We start from the raw sequence: 17401 nt of genomic DNA, 5'->3' as shown, positions 1-17401 counted from the left end.
CCGGAAACAATTAAGTTCACATGCTCAAAAAGAGAAAACATGAATCATTAATTCATTTAAAATATATCATTGACCAAAACAATTATTACAAAATGAAATGACAGTAAAAATTGAGGCCATTTTTAATACTAACATATTATAATTACCCATCATCACAAGTTGATCGAAAACTCCGTGATTTGGAAACCAAATATGAACACGATAACAACGTTTTTTCAAAGCGGCATAACAAACCATTCCGTTGAAACTGAATTTTGAATAACGATTGACTGCATTTTCAATTGTGTTTCCACTTGCTTCTTTTGAGCTTCAGAACAGTTCCCCTTGCACAACTACAATTGAACGAATTACACCAAATAAAGGCGAAAATGAAAAGTGGATACTAAATTCATCCGCGGACTGCAACTGAAAGGCTTTATTCTCATACACCCTCTCTCCACTCGCCAGGTCAGTGATGTGTCACGTTTTCGGAAGTTCAAAGGGTGGATGTTTCTGTGTTGGGTTTATACATGAATTTATTCACGGTTTCATTCAGTCTCAGATGCATTTAAATACATTACATCCACCATTTTCCCAAGAAATTATCAGCTTCGTACCTTGTATGAATCTGATCCCAAAATAGAGCCATTACCCGATCGTGTACCTTCGAATCGTGCCTAGGCGCTGTTTAGCTACCAGACATGATGACGATTCACCAAGTTGTGTAGGAACAGTTGTATCAGATACACTTATGTAGAGCAGTGTTTACTTGCGCGCGAAGGCCAAACTAAACCGAATCAACACTAACGAGTGATTCAAAATTTATTCTAGATGCCAGTTTGTACTTGCAGTTCCAGAGTAGACCGGACCTTTGGCAAATGAAGGTTATAACGGCGCGTTTTCATGTTTCAACCTTGCTAATCCCTTTTGAAATATTATGAAATCTACGGGTTGACAAACGCTTTCCTTTGATTTGAATGGACGTATCAATGACATTTGACAAGAAAGAAGGATCATCAGATTTGCGCCAGAATAGTAGCTATCAAATTAGCGGTCAAGACAGGCAGTGGGGGTAATATGGGCATGCAGTTGATTTGAATAGCTACATTTTGAATTTTTTGATTTCTGTCAATGAAAACCCTTCCTACTTGTTATTGTATAATATTTGAACCGCCCTATAACCATGTCGCCTGGTCAAAAGTGGGAAATGAAAGCAAAAACTGAAAATCACTAGGGATTCCACGGGCAGTTGAAATAATATATTTTTCACTGGAAAAAACTTGACTTAAAAGTAGAAAATTTATATTCACATTAGAAAACATTTTTTGTGAAACATTTGACCGAATAATTCGAAAACATGATATTAAACTGCAAGAAACTGCATTTAAGTTTTGAAAAACATGATACAAACGAAGTTCTCCTCAACATGTATTAACATATTCCCCACTTTTCCCCTAACACAATATTTGAAAAAAATCTCAATAACGGAAGTAGGGGAAGTAGTAAGGTAAGATGGACATGTTAAGAAGAACTCCAATTTTGTATTTAACACTAAACCTACCATGAAGGGTCAAATGACCCATTTTAAGCTTTTAGTCAACATTTTCTTGCAAATTACATTGTCACAACCTAATTTGCCTACACTACTTTTCTTGAAACATACATCCAATGTATTTTCCAGTGTTTACTCCTCTCTTGTTATTTTTTTTTACTGAGAAAGATATGTAATCATCAATGCTTAAAAATATCTGTATCAGATCAATCTTTCCTACTGAATTTCCGACCACATTCGATCATTATACCATTGCATTCGGGATACCGAAAATGAACCATCTCACAATCACAGCAAGCTCCTCACAGCTGATTCATCCAGTTTTGTTCATTCTCTTTTTCGTTCTGTTCTGCGTTCACGGAATGTGAGCAAAAGAAAATATTCCTAGTTTTGTCATTCATTGATATTAATATACATAGTTCATACTATCAGCATCGTTCTCGGACACTGACGGAACGGAAAAATTCGTTGAGGAAGATTACGAAGTACAGAATCCTCATAATAGTGACAGGAAATTAAATTATTCAAGCATGCAAGTTAAAATGTTTTCATTTTACATAGTAAATATGCAATCCCAATTCCACTTGCCAGAAATGCTTCAAATAACTCCAATTCCTATGTAAAAAAATACTGGGCCTGATTCTTCTGCGCGAATGGAATGTGACAGCGATGAACTCCTCAAAGTCACATGACTCAGGTCACCGTATTGCCGAAGGCGATTGCCCTGACGTGAGAGGTTCATTTTGGAGTAAAATACCCAATGAATTACAAATGGTGCAGTGTTCAGTGAAATATATGTCAAAGCTTGTGATTTTTGCAAAGGTTCTATATATTCAATGTGTTTCATGAATGTATATTTTTTTTATTTTAAAAATTTTTATTCTTTGTTACAAATATGTACAGGAAATAGTTTCGTTCATCTTTATGAATGTTTTCCTCTTATTATAATTGATGAAAAATAATATCATTGAGATGAGAAGACAAGAAAAAATGTATTTTCAAATCTGTTTTTGCATAGTCCCTTTGCATTAATATGAGTGTATGTTATTTGAATTGTTTTGATTTCGTATCCGTGTTTTGATTCCGCATTCGTATTTTGACTTAGTATCCGGTGCTGTTTCCGTAATAATTACGCTGAAAGTTTATCGGAATGTTGACTATTCTTTATAACATTGCAGTGAACATTAATTTCATAGTCGCCTCACATAAAAGCCATCAAGGTAAGATATATTTATTATGGCATTTAAATAAATTTAAAAGCTTTTATTTTTTTTCCATAGACAAGGAGCCGATTAAAATGATAGAGCTGCCAAGGATCTTGTAATTCTACTGTCCGAAACTGCGCTGTTATCGTCTGGATTCTCACTGGATGAGCCCGGTGTGCACGCATCTCGCATCTACCTTATGGGTCTTGGAATCGATAAGGACGAACCTATGAGCACAGATGATAATCCAGCCGCAACTACTGATGAAGATGCTCCTCCACTAATGGATGACACCGATGATGCCTCACACATGGAAGAAGTTGACGGTACACATACGGTTTTACATACGGTTTTACATACGGTTTTTAATTACTTAAGTAGCTTTTCGTAATTTTTGAAAGTCTGATTTGTGTTTTTGGAGAAAGGAAACGGTGTGCTGAATTGAGTTTCTCGTATCAGTTAAGGTCAAATATTGTAAACTTACGTTTTAATTTTGTACCGCGTTATAGCGGCTGCAGAAGATGTATATTCTTGTCATTAGTAATAGCATACCAAATACTTGAACTGACTACATGTTAAATAAATATAAATTATTTCAAAATTCACAGTTTAACTGGATTGCATTCGAAATTGCCTATTTCTTCCGAAAATTTTCACAAAGTAGATGATGAATTCATCTTTGAATCTGGAGTAGCAACTGCCCGTTTGAAACGGCGAATTATTAGAGATCATTCAAATCCTTTGGAAATGCCTAATCCTATTTTTGGCTACCATTGCTGGTACTAGTCGATAACAAATGAGGATACGACTTCAAAAGTCACAAAGTGGCATGTTTTTCCACTGCAATCGCCCACGAGAATTGAGTGAGTGTTCATGAGAGTTCATTCAAGGTAAAAATCTCACCACAGTCGCCTTCGGGAATTGAGTGAGGCAATTTTTCCGAGCTGTCACTTCTCATTCGCGCATCAGAATCAGCCCCACTGTCTTGACTCAAATTTCAAACATTTATTTTTTGACTCAAATTCCGAATACACGAACATAAAATGGTGGTATCCAAGACACGACCTCAATGGGAATATTTCGAGCTTCCTCTAGCAAACGGATCAAACTGTGCTATAGGATTAGCGAATGTTATTGCCAACATCCAGCTTTGGCAGACAAAGTTCGCATTCGCTACTCAGATCGATTCTGCAGAATGCTTCCTCGCCGTCTAAGCCTATGCAATCCTTTGCTGTGAGTGTGCATGCAGATCTTGCTCTTTTGTTGGCATTTCCGCTTGCGCCACCGATTTGCGTTGCCCTTTCGGAGTAACTTCAAAAACAACTGAGTAAGCAAGGTACTGACTCAATGAGAAAATCACACACATATCAGGATATTGGAAATGAACAGTCACAACACTCCTGACAATTCAATGGCAATGAATAAATGTGAATGAATTCTCATGACTAGAACTTTAAGGAAAGCTCAGATAGCACAGAATGAATATGAATGAACACAGTTGTAAATTTGTTTGCCGTCGAATGAATGACAACAACATCGACAAGCGAAATAAACGCGTCACAATGATAAAAATATATTTTCAATATTACTTAACAAGCTCAATATTTCCAAGCCTTGGTAATCATGTATACCTAACCTAACTACCGCATCTGGTCATTTGGCCCTTGCAAACATTCATATGACATCAGAAAGATTTGTATGTGTGGTTGTGATACAAAACCATTGCATTACACAATTTTGCTATTGCTTTATATATTTTGTTGTATTTGAGAATGAATAGTGAATGATTAGAATTAATTGTATTGCTGACTATCCATGCGAACTAACAGTAACCATTCCAAGCTACAGTGCTATTTTGCGTATCAAAAATTGTAATTTCAATATTTTGCTTATAATTGTTATCCTAAAAATGTCGAACTATGCAGGAGAAATATGGTAGGTCACGTTTCTCAACAAAACCATATAAATCGAGTCATTGTTCACTAACTATTCATAAAGGGTCACTTGACCCGCTGTAGTAGGAATAGGTATACATGAAACATCGGTAAGTTTAGTGTTTAAAACTGATGTTTCCCAAAACTTGAATGCAGTTTCTTACAATTCAATATACAAAATACTCGGTCAAATGTTTTACAAAAAAGTGTTTTCAATATTTTCTACTGAAACAGACCAAAAACTATATATGGACATATATATGGACAGGTTTGTGTTATACGTAGTGTAGAAGTTTATCACTCGTACGAGGAATAATTTTATTCAGTCATGGTTTCATCACGAATGTCCGTTAAATGATGAAAAAATCGAATTAATCCACCTAGAAGTGATACTGTGCTTTTCAGCAGTGTAAACGGACATTCCCTCAACTATTTTGTTGTCAGCTTCCAGACAGTCCACCTTTGGCAATTTGATTTCCATTTATAGACGCTGGGCATTCCTTAGGAATAGAATAAACAGACTACTCACAGTCCATCTCACTCCCACTAGCAACTGTTCGTTTCAGCCTACCAATACAATTATTTCATTAATTTAAATTTCCCACTCACAAATGAATTTATTTTTTCGTACATATCTTATATCGCTTCTCTGTCAACTCACAAATCGAAATATACCCATCAGCGAATTTTATTTTGAAATAAAACCACTCAAAATGCTTAATATAAAAACCGCATCCACACGCGGAATTATGTATAATTTTCGGTTTTTGCTTTCCTTTTCCACTATTGATCAGTATTCATTGTCATAGGGTGGTTTCAATATCATGAAATAGCATGTAGAAGGGGTTCTCATTGACAGAAATTTTCAATTTAGAATGTCACTATACAAATAAACCACCTGTCCATCTTACCTTCACTGTCCGTCTTACCCGCACCTCCCCTACATTGTTCTGCGATTTCATAACCGCTCAAGTGCCTGAACAGTTTATAAGAAAGCTTTCCAAAAAGCTCAGTTTCAGTAACAGTTTGTCAGATGATACAAATTTTGCAGAAGAATAGGCGAATTTTCTTTTCGGCGGACGATAATCCCGCATCCATTTGTCGGCTCATTACTTAGCCAAACACATGACCAAAACAGACAAATTGATGGAAATGTCACATATTTTTTGGCGTTAACGGACATGACTTCGTTCATGTCAACCGATATTTAATTTTTTTCATTTTTTCCTCTTTCGTTATGAGATTGTATAGACTACCGGGTGTATAATACGAAACCGTTTTTTTTTTAAATACACGTTTATTGTTCTCGAATGGTTGAAAATATTTTAGACTTCCGCTTGCTGACATGTATGTCCATGTTCGCCAGGTACTTTTTCACTGTTTGACCGGTTGCACCGACCTCCCGGCCAAGCGCACGCAACGATGCAGTCACTTTTCCCTCGATCTACCTCTTCCGAATCCTTTGGAGCTTCTTGTCGCTCAGGGTCGTCGGTCGTCCGGAACCAGAGCAGAGTCTTTGGCAGAAATGATGCCATTTCGTATGCTGGAGGATCAGATGCGCAAATAATGAGCTGTTTTAAAAACTGGTTTGTATGTATGCGAGCAGACATCTCTTTCTGTTTTTTTTCTCATTTCATTTGGGATTATGCCAAAAAAAGTCCATACGACGTCAATGGGGATCGAACCAAGGCCGGCTGGAATGCAAAGCTATTCCACAAGACCACGCTATCCATATAGCTGCCAGTGCTATTATATAGAAGCGTGATAATATTACACCTAATCATAAAATGAAGTTGAAAAGTGTTTTAAGAGGATAAAGAAGAACATGAACGAATGAGGAACATATAACGAAAATATATAACGAAGAACATGAACGAATATATATCTTTCTCTGTCTGAGCCGTGTATTTGGCAAACTATACGAAAAGCTTTCATATGGTTTCATTTAAATGTGTCTCCTGTTTCGCTCGCTCATATTGGCTCTAGCATATATATTATACAAATGATATACATGTATTGGGGAGTAGAACATTTTCTGCTATTTTTCAGCTCATTTAATGTAATAAATCGGGATGCCATAACATGTGCTAAAAATTAACTTTGGATGTAGCTAGCACAACTTAGTTAATAATCTATAACATTAATTAACCTTCTAAAACACAAATTTTGTATTTGCGTGGAAAAACTATAGTAGATCATATTTTTGATGAAAAATCTAAAAACATAACGACAATTTTTTAAAATCACGGATTTTTTTAATTATGCCATAAAACCTGTAATACCCCTTAAGGCGAGGTTGGGTGTCTGGTCGAAAAAAATATTTTTCTTTGGATAGATGGAAATGCATAAAATGTATTTAAATTCAGTAGACTTCGGATCAGTTGTATCAGCGGATCCAGTTAACTTTCCGGGTCTGACACATTTGACTGCTTTTTACTGGTATCTTTTTTTTTTGTTCTTCAATTTCCTGGTCATTGTAGTACTCATAGTTTTTACCGAAAAACTGTAATTTTTTGTTACCAGAACAACAAAACATGATGTCGAACGTAAAATACTAATCAAAATATACTTACCGACCAATTTTTCCACCAATAACATGTTCAAAAAGTGTGTTTGTTTTTCGTATGGAGCGCGTGACCGAAATCGAATTATTTTTTTTTTCATTTTTTATCTCGAATTTCCGACTTTCGACAAAAATACTCCTAGCAGAAACCAGCCAACATAATACTAATGTGTTTATCTGATAGATGAAAGTATTTTGAAGACGTGCTGATGTGGATGAACACTGAAAATAATGTCTGAATTATTTAAAAAAAAAATCGCGAAGCCCGTCTAAAGGCGGGGTAAGGTTGTAGAGGGTTAATTCACAAACAATCGCTTCGGAAATTAGCGTGAGTATTTGTGATTCGGAGTTATAGATGTCGTTCTCCATACCTCAAGAAGCAGTTATAAGCATCCGCATTCGCACAGCACATTAATAAATGACGGAAGGAGATGATCTGAACCTACACCGTTTGAGGTTCCAAGTACAGTTGAATCCTTTTATAATGACTTCAAAGGGAGGTCATAATAAGCAGACGTCATACAGAGCGTTTTGTGAAAAAAAAACATTTTTATGTAAATATGTACTCATGCATATAAAGAAGTCATTATATCCGACTTTATGAAAACCAAACTTCGTTGTGTCATTACATCGTAATTGACGGTTGGTCAATATAAAGGGTGTGTCACATCAAATTGCATCACGGAAAAAACGCTGTAGAAATTCGCCCAGTAGACCGATCCTTTTGAAAATTTTAGACAGTGAAATAAAAACTATTCAACAACTTTTGGCATTTTCTTTTTATTCATACTTCGAGCTCAAGCCCGTATTCTCGCACCTTCCTCTTTACCCCGTCCATAAGGTTCTGTACAACGTCAGGTTGTAGTTTTTTTTGAACAGAAATCCATTTTCTCTTGAAGTCCGCCTCCGATTTGACAACTTTTGGGTTCTTCCGGAGGGCCTGCTTCATAATCGCCCAATATTTCTCTATTGGGCGAAGCTCCGGCGCGTTGGGCGGGTTCATTTCCTTTGGCACGAAGGTGACCCCGTTGGCTTCGTACCACTCCAACACGTCCTTTGAATAGTGGCACGAAGCGAGATCCGGCCAGAAGAAGGTCGGGCCCTCGTGCTGCTTCAATAGTGGTAGTAAGCGCTTCTGTAGGCACTCCTTAAGGTAAACCTGCCCGTTTACCGTGCCGGTCATCACGAAGGGGGCGCTCCGCTTTCCGCAAGAGCAGATCGCTTGCCACACCATGTACTTTTTGGCAAACTTGGATAGTTTCTGCTTGCGAATCTCCTCCGGAACACTGAATTTGTCCTCTGCGGAGAAGAACAACAGGCCCGGCAGCTGACGAAAGTCCGCTTTGACGTAGGTTTCGTCGTCCATTACCAGGCAATGCGGCTTCGTCAGCATTCCGGTGTACAGCATCCGGGCTCGCGTCTTCCCCACCATGTTTTGCCTTTCGTCGCGGTTAGGAGCCTTCTGAACCTTGTATGTACGCAGGCCCTCCCGCGTCTTGGTCCGCTGGACGAATGACCTTGAGAAATTCAGCTTATTGGCGACATCCCGGACCGAACTTCTCGGATCACGTCTAAACTGCTTAACTACGCGCTTGTGATCTTTTTCACTGACGAAGCATCCATTTTTGCCGTTCTTCACCTTCCGGTCGATGGTTAGGTTCTCGAAGTATCGTTTTAGTACTCTGCTGATCGTGGATTGGACGATTCCCAGCATCTTACCGATGTCCCGATGTGACAACTCCGGATTCTCGAAATGAGTGCGCAGGATTAATTCACGACGCTCTTTTTCGTTCGACAACATTTTTCCAAAATTACGAAAAATTTACAGTGAAGCATGGCCAACGTGATCTATACACTCTTATCTGATTATAAGCGAAAGCTGAAGATATAATTCCTAAAAATTAAATTTCTACAGCGTTTTTTTCGTGATGCAATTTGATGTGACACACCCTTTAAGCGGAGTCATAATAAACGGATTCTACTGTAGTTTAATTCGTATGGAGAAGGCGGGTGAGCTGTTATTGTGTGCACTGCCGAAGAAATCTTCAAATAATTCAACAAGAATACGGATGTCGGCTCACGTTCCATGTTTGATTCGCTGATGTCGTAGTTCTGGTATCCATCATGTGAATTTCACCTGAACGGCTGAGTACCAACGCCTCAGGGGTGCGCAATCATGGAGGAGCTTGAAAAGCTTGTTGTAGAGAAACGTGCACCCATAAATAATTTTTAGCACATGTTTTGGCATCTCGATTTATTACATTAAATGAGCTTAAAAATAACAAAAATGTCTACTTTACTGTAGTTTCTGTCCCAGGTTTATCCGATGCTCCGTTCCGTAGTTACAAGCCAGTTAGTGGACCTATGTCCTTGCTTAAGGAGCGCGGATCCAAAATTAAAAAGACGGGTGGGTAATGTCGGGGACATAACCGGAGTGACGTAGGACTATACAAAGGGCACAGCTTTTGTTAAATATATATTTTAAATATATTGTTTTATTTTCTTCTCCTACGTGAATACCTACCTATCTACCTGAAAAATGGATTAGTTTACTGTTTACTCTTTATGAATATGTTGATGGTTCTGAAAAGAACCTTTGGTGTTGTGTTTTTGTTATCACTCGATATTCCCATCTTGTTCGGTTAAACCTTCCTGTTTAGCTATTGCGTTTGCCACTCGCCACAGCTTTCACAGTTGGAAAATTTCTTCCCATCCAGCTTGTGACATATTGTACAGTAAATTATATTCAATGGCACGTCGCATTACCACCACTCAGTGTCGGATTGGAGGTAATTTTAACCTGTACTTGAACATTTGCGATGACAGTGGTATAGTGTCGACTTTCAATGTGGGGTCATAATTTGGATCTCTATGTTTACAAAAATGTCCAACTAAATAAGTCGCAATCAATGTCCGTCCAATTAGCTAAATGTCGAACTAATTGTAAATTACTGTACTTTCAATCTGGAAACACTTTAAGAATTGGTGAAAATTGAATAATCAGGAAAGTCCCCAACTATCAATAAGCTCAGAACAACTGCCAAATTCACATACTCATCAGATCCTGGAAAACAAATGATGAAAAAATCGATTTGTGTTTTATTATTATTTTGGATAATGTTTTAGAAAGCATTGAACTGTATTTCCTAAACTCTTTTTTGGAAGGTTAAATGGCCCTGAAAAGCGCCTTGTTTTATGGAATGGTTCCAATTTAGAAAACTTAGTACTCGTGGTTTTGAAAAAAAACCCATTTCGAACGCCCTCGATGCCGCCTTGTTGTGGATTTGCCACCAAAGCATTTTGTATAAAGAACTAATTGTCTTTTTTCTTCTGCTACCTGATGCCGTTTTGCGATTGCGTTTGCCACTCGCCACTCGCTGCAACTGCCTGTTATCTTGATGTCCACCGAACCGAATGTGTTCTGTTCCGAATGCGGGTTTTCTTATAGTCGCGAGCAGCTTTGCCAGCTAACTCGATCACTTCGGCGGCCGAAACTATATAACGCCGGCTAGGTGGACTGGTACACTGATACTAACGCGCTCGGCCTAACTACCCTTACGGGGAACTCCAGATCAACACGTTTCGAGCGGGATTTTGCCTTTCCCTTCACTTTTCCTCCTTTACCATGTTCAGACATGGCTGCTTGGGTTGGTTTGTTGATGTGTTGTGATGCGAACCGATGTGGTGTACGGTTTGAATGAGAATGATCGTTACGGAAGGAAGGAAGGAAGGTCTTGTATTACAGAGACTTTAAACTGTTGCAGTTCATTCGTCTCTAGCCTTGAGAAAGGCCCTTTGAAAACTCTACTCTACTCTATTACTCTACTCCAGCGCTACCACCTCCGCCCTCTTGCCTTGAGAAAGGCACTCGATCCCTCGCCGTCCAGCTCGTCCAGCAACGATGTTGTCCAGTCGGTGTCCACACAAAGAATGTGATCGTTACGGCAGCGGAGCGGGGATTTTTAAGCTGACTGGCTGGCTCGAGAATTACGCATGTGTGAGACTGCGACCAATGTTTCGTTCATTTTTTTCTTTTTCCTTTCCAATCGTGCTTCATTCTATTTCGCTGCTGCTCTGGTTGCCCATTTTGGTCGGTACGATTTGAGCAGCACAAAATGGACCAATCAAAAATGGGCCCATAGTGCATTTTGACAATGCTTGATATTTCACAATTATTCAATTATTTATCTCAAGAAAAATGAAATGTTATTCGTTATGATAGATGCGTAGATATATTTCCTATCAATTGATGCAAAAACCTTTGCGATCTATTGAGAAATGTTCGAGTTATAAGGTTTGAAAATCTTGCATTTTTTCCTACTTGTTCAATGCCTAGATTTCCATTTCACCCCCTATATCTTCCGGTTAGACGTAGTCCTACGTCAAAACACGTTTTTCTCGAAATTAAGTTTTGCAAACTGGTGGAGTCCTATTTCCGAAACGGTCTGCCCGATTTTGATGTAATAATTTTTCTCAGATTCTTGAAAAAATCCTACGTACGATGACAGGAAATATATCCAAGATTACGTAAAAAAATCATTGGTTGGAATCAGTCCACTAGAAAAACTTGTAGAACTCCCACCAGTTTACAAGGTTTTGGCTGCAAGGGTTCGACAAACCGGTTGCGGCTATTCAGGGGACAATCCAATTGACACCAATTTTTATTTAATTGTTTAGTAATATATACCTAATAAAACTGTGAACTAAGATTAATCATAGTAATTTATTTTCTCGTTGGGAAAAAAACGCTAAAATCACATACTTTTATGATGTTCATAGTGCAATATCGATCACTAGGTTGAAGGGGTTCGATTCCCGTTGACATCGTTTGAACTTTCTTGGGTACAATCCCAAGCTGACGTTCAGTCTGAGAGAAAGCGGTGTTTGCTTCCACACATACAAACATTGTAAAGCTTTGGTAAACGGAGTGATGATAATAATTTCACACTTCAGCACACGAAAAGCATTTTTTCTGCCGAGGATGAAATGTTTTCTGTTAACGCTAGTTTGGGTGTAGCAACTTCTCTTATTCGGTGGAAACGTTCTTTGGTATATAGCTGTTGTATTCTTCGTCGAATCTTCATTATTAATGCAGCAGATTGTAGTCTTCAGAAACGGTGATAGAGACAGTTGACCAAAATAGGTCGCAGACTCGCGAAATAATTGGAATTTCCATTTGAATCCACTAGAAAAGGTGTTTCTCTATCGGAAGAGGAAGAAAAATCCAAGATCCCCTAATCAACAAAGGGCCGATCCAGCAACGTCTTGTTGGAACTGTGGTGCCCTGTACTATTCGAAGGACTGCTCCTATCTATGAATCGATGCAAGATTTTTGGTCAGGTGGGCCAAAAGGATTGATACTGCGCTAACGCCAAAAGGGTGAAATCCCAAGCAAGGAGCACTTATCCGATTGTGACCATAATTGTACAGGTGAAAAACAATCGTAAGCGAAGGAGACATTCCGAGGCAGAAGTAAACGGCAGACACATCAGTCTCCAGTTCGACACTGCATCGGACATGCAAAAAACAAAAGCATCATTTCTGAGCAGAAATGGAGCAAATCGAACAACCCACAAAAAAACCTGTAACAGCTGCCCAAGCACCGAGAAAACCCTTGAAGCTGGAGTTTGAATGTTCCTGTGAAGTTGTGATCAAGGGTGTGAACCGTAATGAAAGATAGAGTAATAATGAAGGTCCCGCCTCATTCCCCTACATAGGTTTGAGTTGGTCGATTATCTAGTTGATAATTAATTAATACATAACCAGTTTTACAAATAAAAACGAACTGATTTAATTTGCAGATATGAAATCACCTCTTTATGATATCGGTATTTCACTTAGCTTCGTCTATTCAAAAGTTTCTTCGGACATGTTTGTAAGAAGTCACAGCAAATCTTTCAGTTCAGTCAAATCTCAAGAAGAAACGCTTGCTGTCCCGTCAAGCTATCCCATAGCATCTTCTGAGTTCACTGTAACCTGACTGCCAAAATTGTCAGACTATTAACTCTTCAGATTAATCGAACATTTGACCCGTTGGATGAATTTCAGGTTGTAGCATATCCCTTCATTCTGACGGTTGTCTGCTTGATCCTTCAGAAATCGTTATTGAGCCTTCTTTACTTGACAACAGTCGTTTCCTCGATCTTAAACGAACCCCAATCATAGTTGTACTTTTTTTTAACGAAACTAACATATCCAATTCCACAATAAGAACAAACTCTACCATGTTCCAATCGTTATCACAATTCAGATTTCTCATTGCTGCATTATCGCGCGCGTGCTCAAACTTATGTAGACTACTTTCTATTTTCTTTTTTTTTCTCTTTTCATTTCGATAAACATACAAAAAATCCTTCATTATCATTGGGACGAAGATGGCAGTTCATTCTTTCATACACATACACAAACACAATTCGTTGAAAACAACTTCGTTCATTACAATTTAACCATTTATATTACATTTTTGATATGTGAAATACACTGTCGTTTAAAATCCACTAATGTGGTTGCTCTTTTAATGTGCCTAGGCATCGAATTGAAATAAGTTACACCTTTAAAAAATAGGGAGTTCTGTGACACTCTACTTAAGAAGTTAGGCGTTCGTGCTTCGTCTGCATTTCTGGTATTATATATATTAATATCACTTCCTCTTTCAATTCGATCACACAAATATCGAGGCAGCAATCCATTTATAATTTTGAAAACGAACACCATAGTTAAATATACAATCCTTTGCTTCACAGATAGCCATTGAAGCGTGTTTAGCATGAAAGCTAAGGAAGTGAATCTATTACAACGCAAAATTAAGCGCATTACTTTATTTTGTAAACGTTTTAGCCTCAACATTTGTGTTTCGGTAGCAAGAAAAAGAATGGATGAACAGAAGTCTTTGTGTGGCGATATTATTGATTTATATAATTGAATTTTACTCGAAATTGTCAACTCATTTCTTAAACGGCACATGATACCGTATTTTTTTGCAATTTTTTTGATGACATTATCTATGTGAGACTTAAAAAGCAGTTTGTCATCTATAGTAACACCAAGATACTTTATCTCTCTAACGCGATCAAGTGTCTCACCATTTATCTCTACCAAACACTCGGTGTTATAATATCTCGAAGAAAATACCATGTACTTGGTTTTTCCAACATTTAATTTTAACTGCTTATAATTCAACCAACTACTAAGACAAAGCAAATCTCCATTTAAGTGCAATGCTGCGGATTCCAATTTTCTAGCTGCTATGAACAGAACTGTATCGTCCGCAAATAAATTTATATCGCAAAAACGTAAGACTCGTTTCATGTCATTTATGTACATTATGAATAAAATAGGCCCCAACATGCTTCCTTGTGGAACACCGAACGTACTAGCTATTGGTTCAGAAACAGAATTAGCAAAAACAGTTCTCTGTATTCGATTACTCAAATAACTTTCAAACCATTTGAATGTGCAACATATTGATAGGACGAAACTCTTCGGATTTAATCGTCCCAGCAATTTTTGTATTGGAACCACTAAAGATTCTTTCCAAACTTTGGGCACGTGCCCAGTTCTTAATGAATCATTTATAAGGTCCAGCAGGGAATGTCCAATAACATATGAAAGCAATCTTGAACAACTTTTGCATTGACGTCATCAATACCAGCCGACTTTTCTAGTGCAATACAAATTATTTTAAGGTCCGCAAAAGTTATTGGGTGAAAACAATCCAGTTTACATCCACTGGCCGTCGGCTGTACTATTTCGTCAGGTTCACTTACCAAATCGATACTTTCATTAATAAGTGAAACACTGTCAACGAAATATGAATTGAACTTATTGGCTATTAGGTTTTCTGATGTTATAACTGAATTCTCGAAAGTTATGTATCACGGGCAACTGTTTTTAGATTTCATCAACCTTTTTAAAATTTTCCACAACTGTTTGCTATTATTTTTGTTCTGATCGATCTTTCTCTGGATATGATCTGTTCTGGCTTTTTTCAACGATCTCGAATAATTATTGCGAGCAACTGTATAATAACGCCAATCGATAGCACTATTAGTTCTACGAAACTTTTTGTAACATCTATCCCTCGTACGTTTCATTCGCACTAAGTCAAGACAATACCAAAAGCTCGTATTTTCAGTCTCGACCAACTTAAGTTTGACTAGTTTTTTAGTACATATTCGCAGAGAATCTGTAAGAAAAGATGCCCTGGTTTCTAAATCACCCGATACCGGATAAGAATCCAAGCTTCTAGTTACAAGAGCACACAGAGCCTCCTTCGAATAATTCTTCCAGCACTTTGTCAAAACTCTATCATTTGTTTCACAGTTAGTATCATGGAAATTAATAAATATAGTTTCATGATCAGTTATTTTCAGTTCGTCAACGGTAAATGATTGAACCGTGTCGAAATTTGTATAAACATGATCAATCAGTGTTTTGCTGTACTGGGTAATTCGTGTAGCTTCAAAAACCGTTTGTTTTAATCCGAAATAATTCATCAGGCACTTAATATTAATAATATTAATTCCACTGAAATTTAAAAAATGCTCTAACCAGTTATCTAAAAGTAACAATAACGCTGGTCACTAGAACTGGGAGAGTGGTATAATAGTCCGTAATTTCCAATCTGAATGCCTCTCTCGATAACTATACCCAAAAACCAATTGTTATCAATCGCTTCGTTGAACCGAATGTTGAAATATATTGATTCCTGGATATACATAGCAACCCCTCCAGTATGTTTGGAGTGCGACAAGCAAAAAACAGCTCTATAACCCAAAATATAGTATTGGTCGAAAGCTTCCGCATCTACTATATGAGTTTCTGTGAGAAATACCAACGATGGACGTTCGTTATCTACAATTAGTTTCAATTCACTGAAGTGTGTAGGCAACCCAGCAATATTGAAATACAGAATATTAGAGTTTTTACTTCGAGCACTTGTCGTTGTTTGCTATTGTTCGTACCGAATGATAGATTTCCTCTTTTCTATAATGTTTCTATAAACTGGGCAGTCTGTACTATATGCTGGATAACCGACGTCCAAATTTAGCTTACGTTCTTTATTCATTTTTCGGCAGTTAACGCATTCGGTCGATATCGATGAACATTCAGATGTGGAATGTTGCTTACTACATTTAGAACATTTTTCATCATTTGGACAATTTTTACTTAGGGGCTGTCCACATACCACGTGGACAGAAAAATCATGTTTTTGAACACCCCCCTCCCCCATCGTGGACAAACGTGGACTTTTCCTATACCCCTCCCCCTGTTGTGCACGTGGACATTACACCAATTATTTCTAAAAAAAATCAAAATAAAATTGAACTTCGCTTGAATTTTATTTTGAGATTGCTTCTATTTCCTATTTTATAGTTTTATGGATAAAAATGTTAGTTCAATTAATAATAACGGTTCGTTTTAAATTCATTTATTCGCTTTCCAACATTCCCCGCAAAGTTATTTGTACCACTATTTAGTTTCTTCCAAACTCCACTTATGTTGTCAAATTGTTTTCACTGCTAAAATTCACATAAAAAAATAACTGTTCAACCTCGTATGTCTTGGAAAATTTTAGGTTGTTCCCGAATTCGTGCCGGCTTTAACCCTCTAATGGACTGTGAGAACCAGGCACGTAATCAACTCAAACTACAATACAGCGACATGTTTACATGCTGAAATACACAAAAGATTTTTGTTTTCAATAAACAAAACAATTAAAAACAAAAAAATGGTGGCAATATAGTTGCCACCTGCCCGTCTAGCGGTAAGCACTTGATGGTAAAAATGTTTTTCTTATATTTGAATTTTTGATGTTAGTTTCAACAAAAACAATTAATAAAATTCATGATGAGACTCAGCAGGTCCTAAACAGTTCATATGTATTGAAAACTTCAACAAATAGACTGTTTTTCAATGACTTTTCGGGAAATTTGCTCTTGCTGCTCTAAATTTGGTGTTGTTTAGACGAAATGGATAGTTTTTAATTTTTTCGCACCCAAAAAAATCAGGCACGTTGCTAGATATCAGAACTAGTTACCACAGTTAGGCTAGAAGTAATAATTTATTGTTAAAGAAGAGAAAAAAATAAAATCGTTGGTGGAAATATAGTTACCACTACCCGTAAAAGGGTTCAGGGAAAAAAATCCAAAGCATCCCTCTTATAGAC

At 37.5% G+C, this 17401-nt stretch overlaps 1 protein-coding gene across 1 annotated transcript in view; it reads right to left on the bottom strand.

The window, feature by feature from the left end:
- Positions 1-171, bottom strand: part of LOC129770325 (uncharacterized) — a 50585-nt gene extending 50414 nt beyond the window's left edge. Inside the window, exon 1 of the mRNA XM_055773064.1 lies at positions 147-171. The gene's annotated coding sequence lies outside the window, so the exon portion shown is untranslated. The remainder of the gene's footprint in view (positions 1-146) is intronic.
- Between the last annotated feature and the right edge of the window lie 17230 nt (positions 172-17401).

The sequence above is a fragment of the Toxorhynchites rutilus genome, chromosome 2 (assembly GCF_029784135.1).
Source record: "Toxorhynchites rutilus septentrionalis strain SRP chromosome 2, ASM2978413v1, whole genome shotgun sequence".
Classification (NCBI taxonomy): domain Eukaryota; kingdom Metazoa; phylum Arthropoda; class Insecta; order Diptera; family Culicidae; genus Toxorhynchites; species Toxorhynchites rutilus.
Note: the sequence above shows the minus strand (reverse complement) of the source record. Positions and strands in the feature narration are given on the sequence as shown.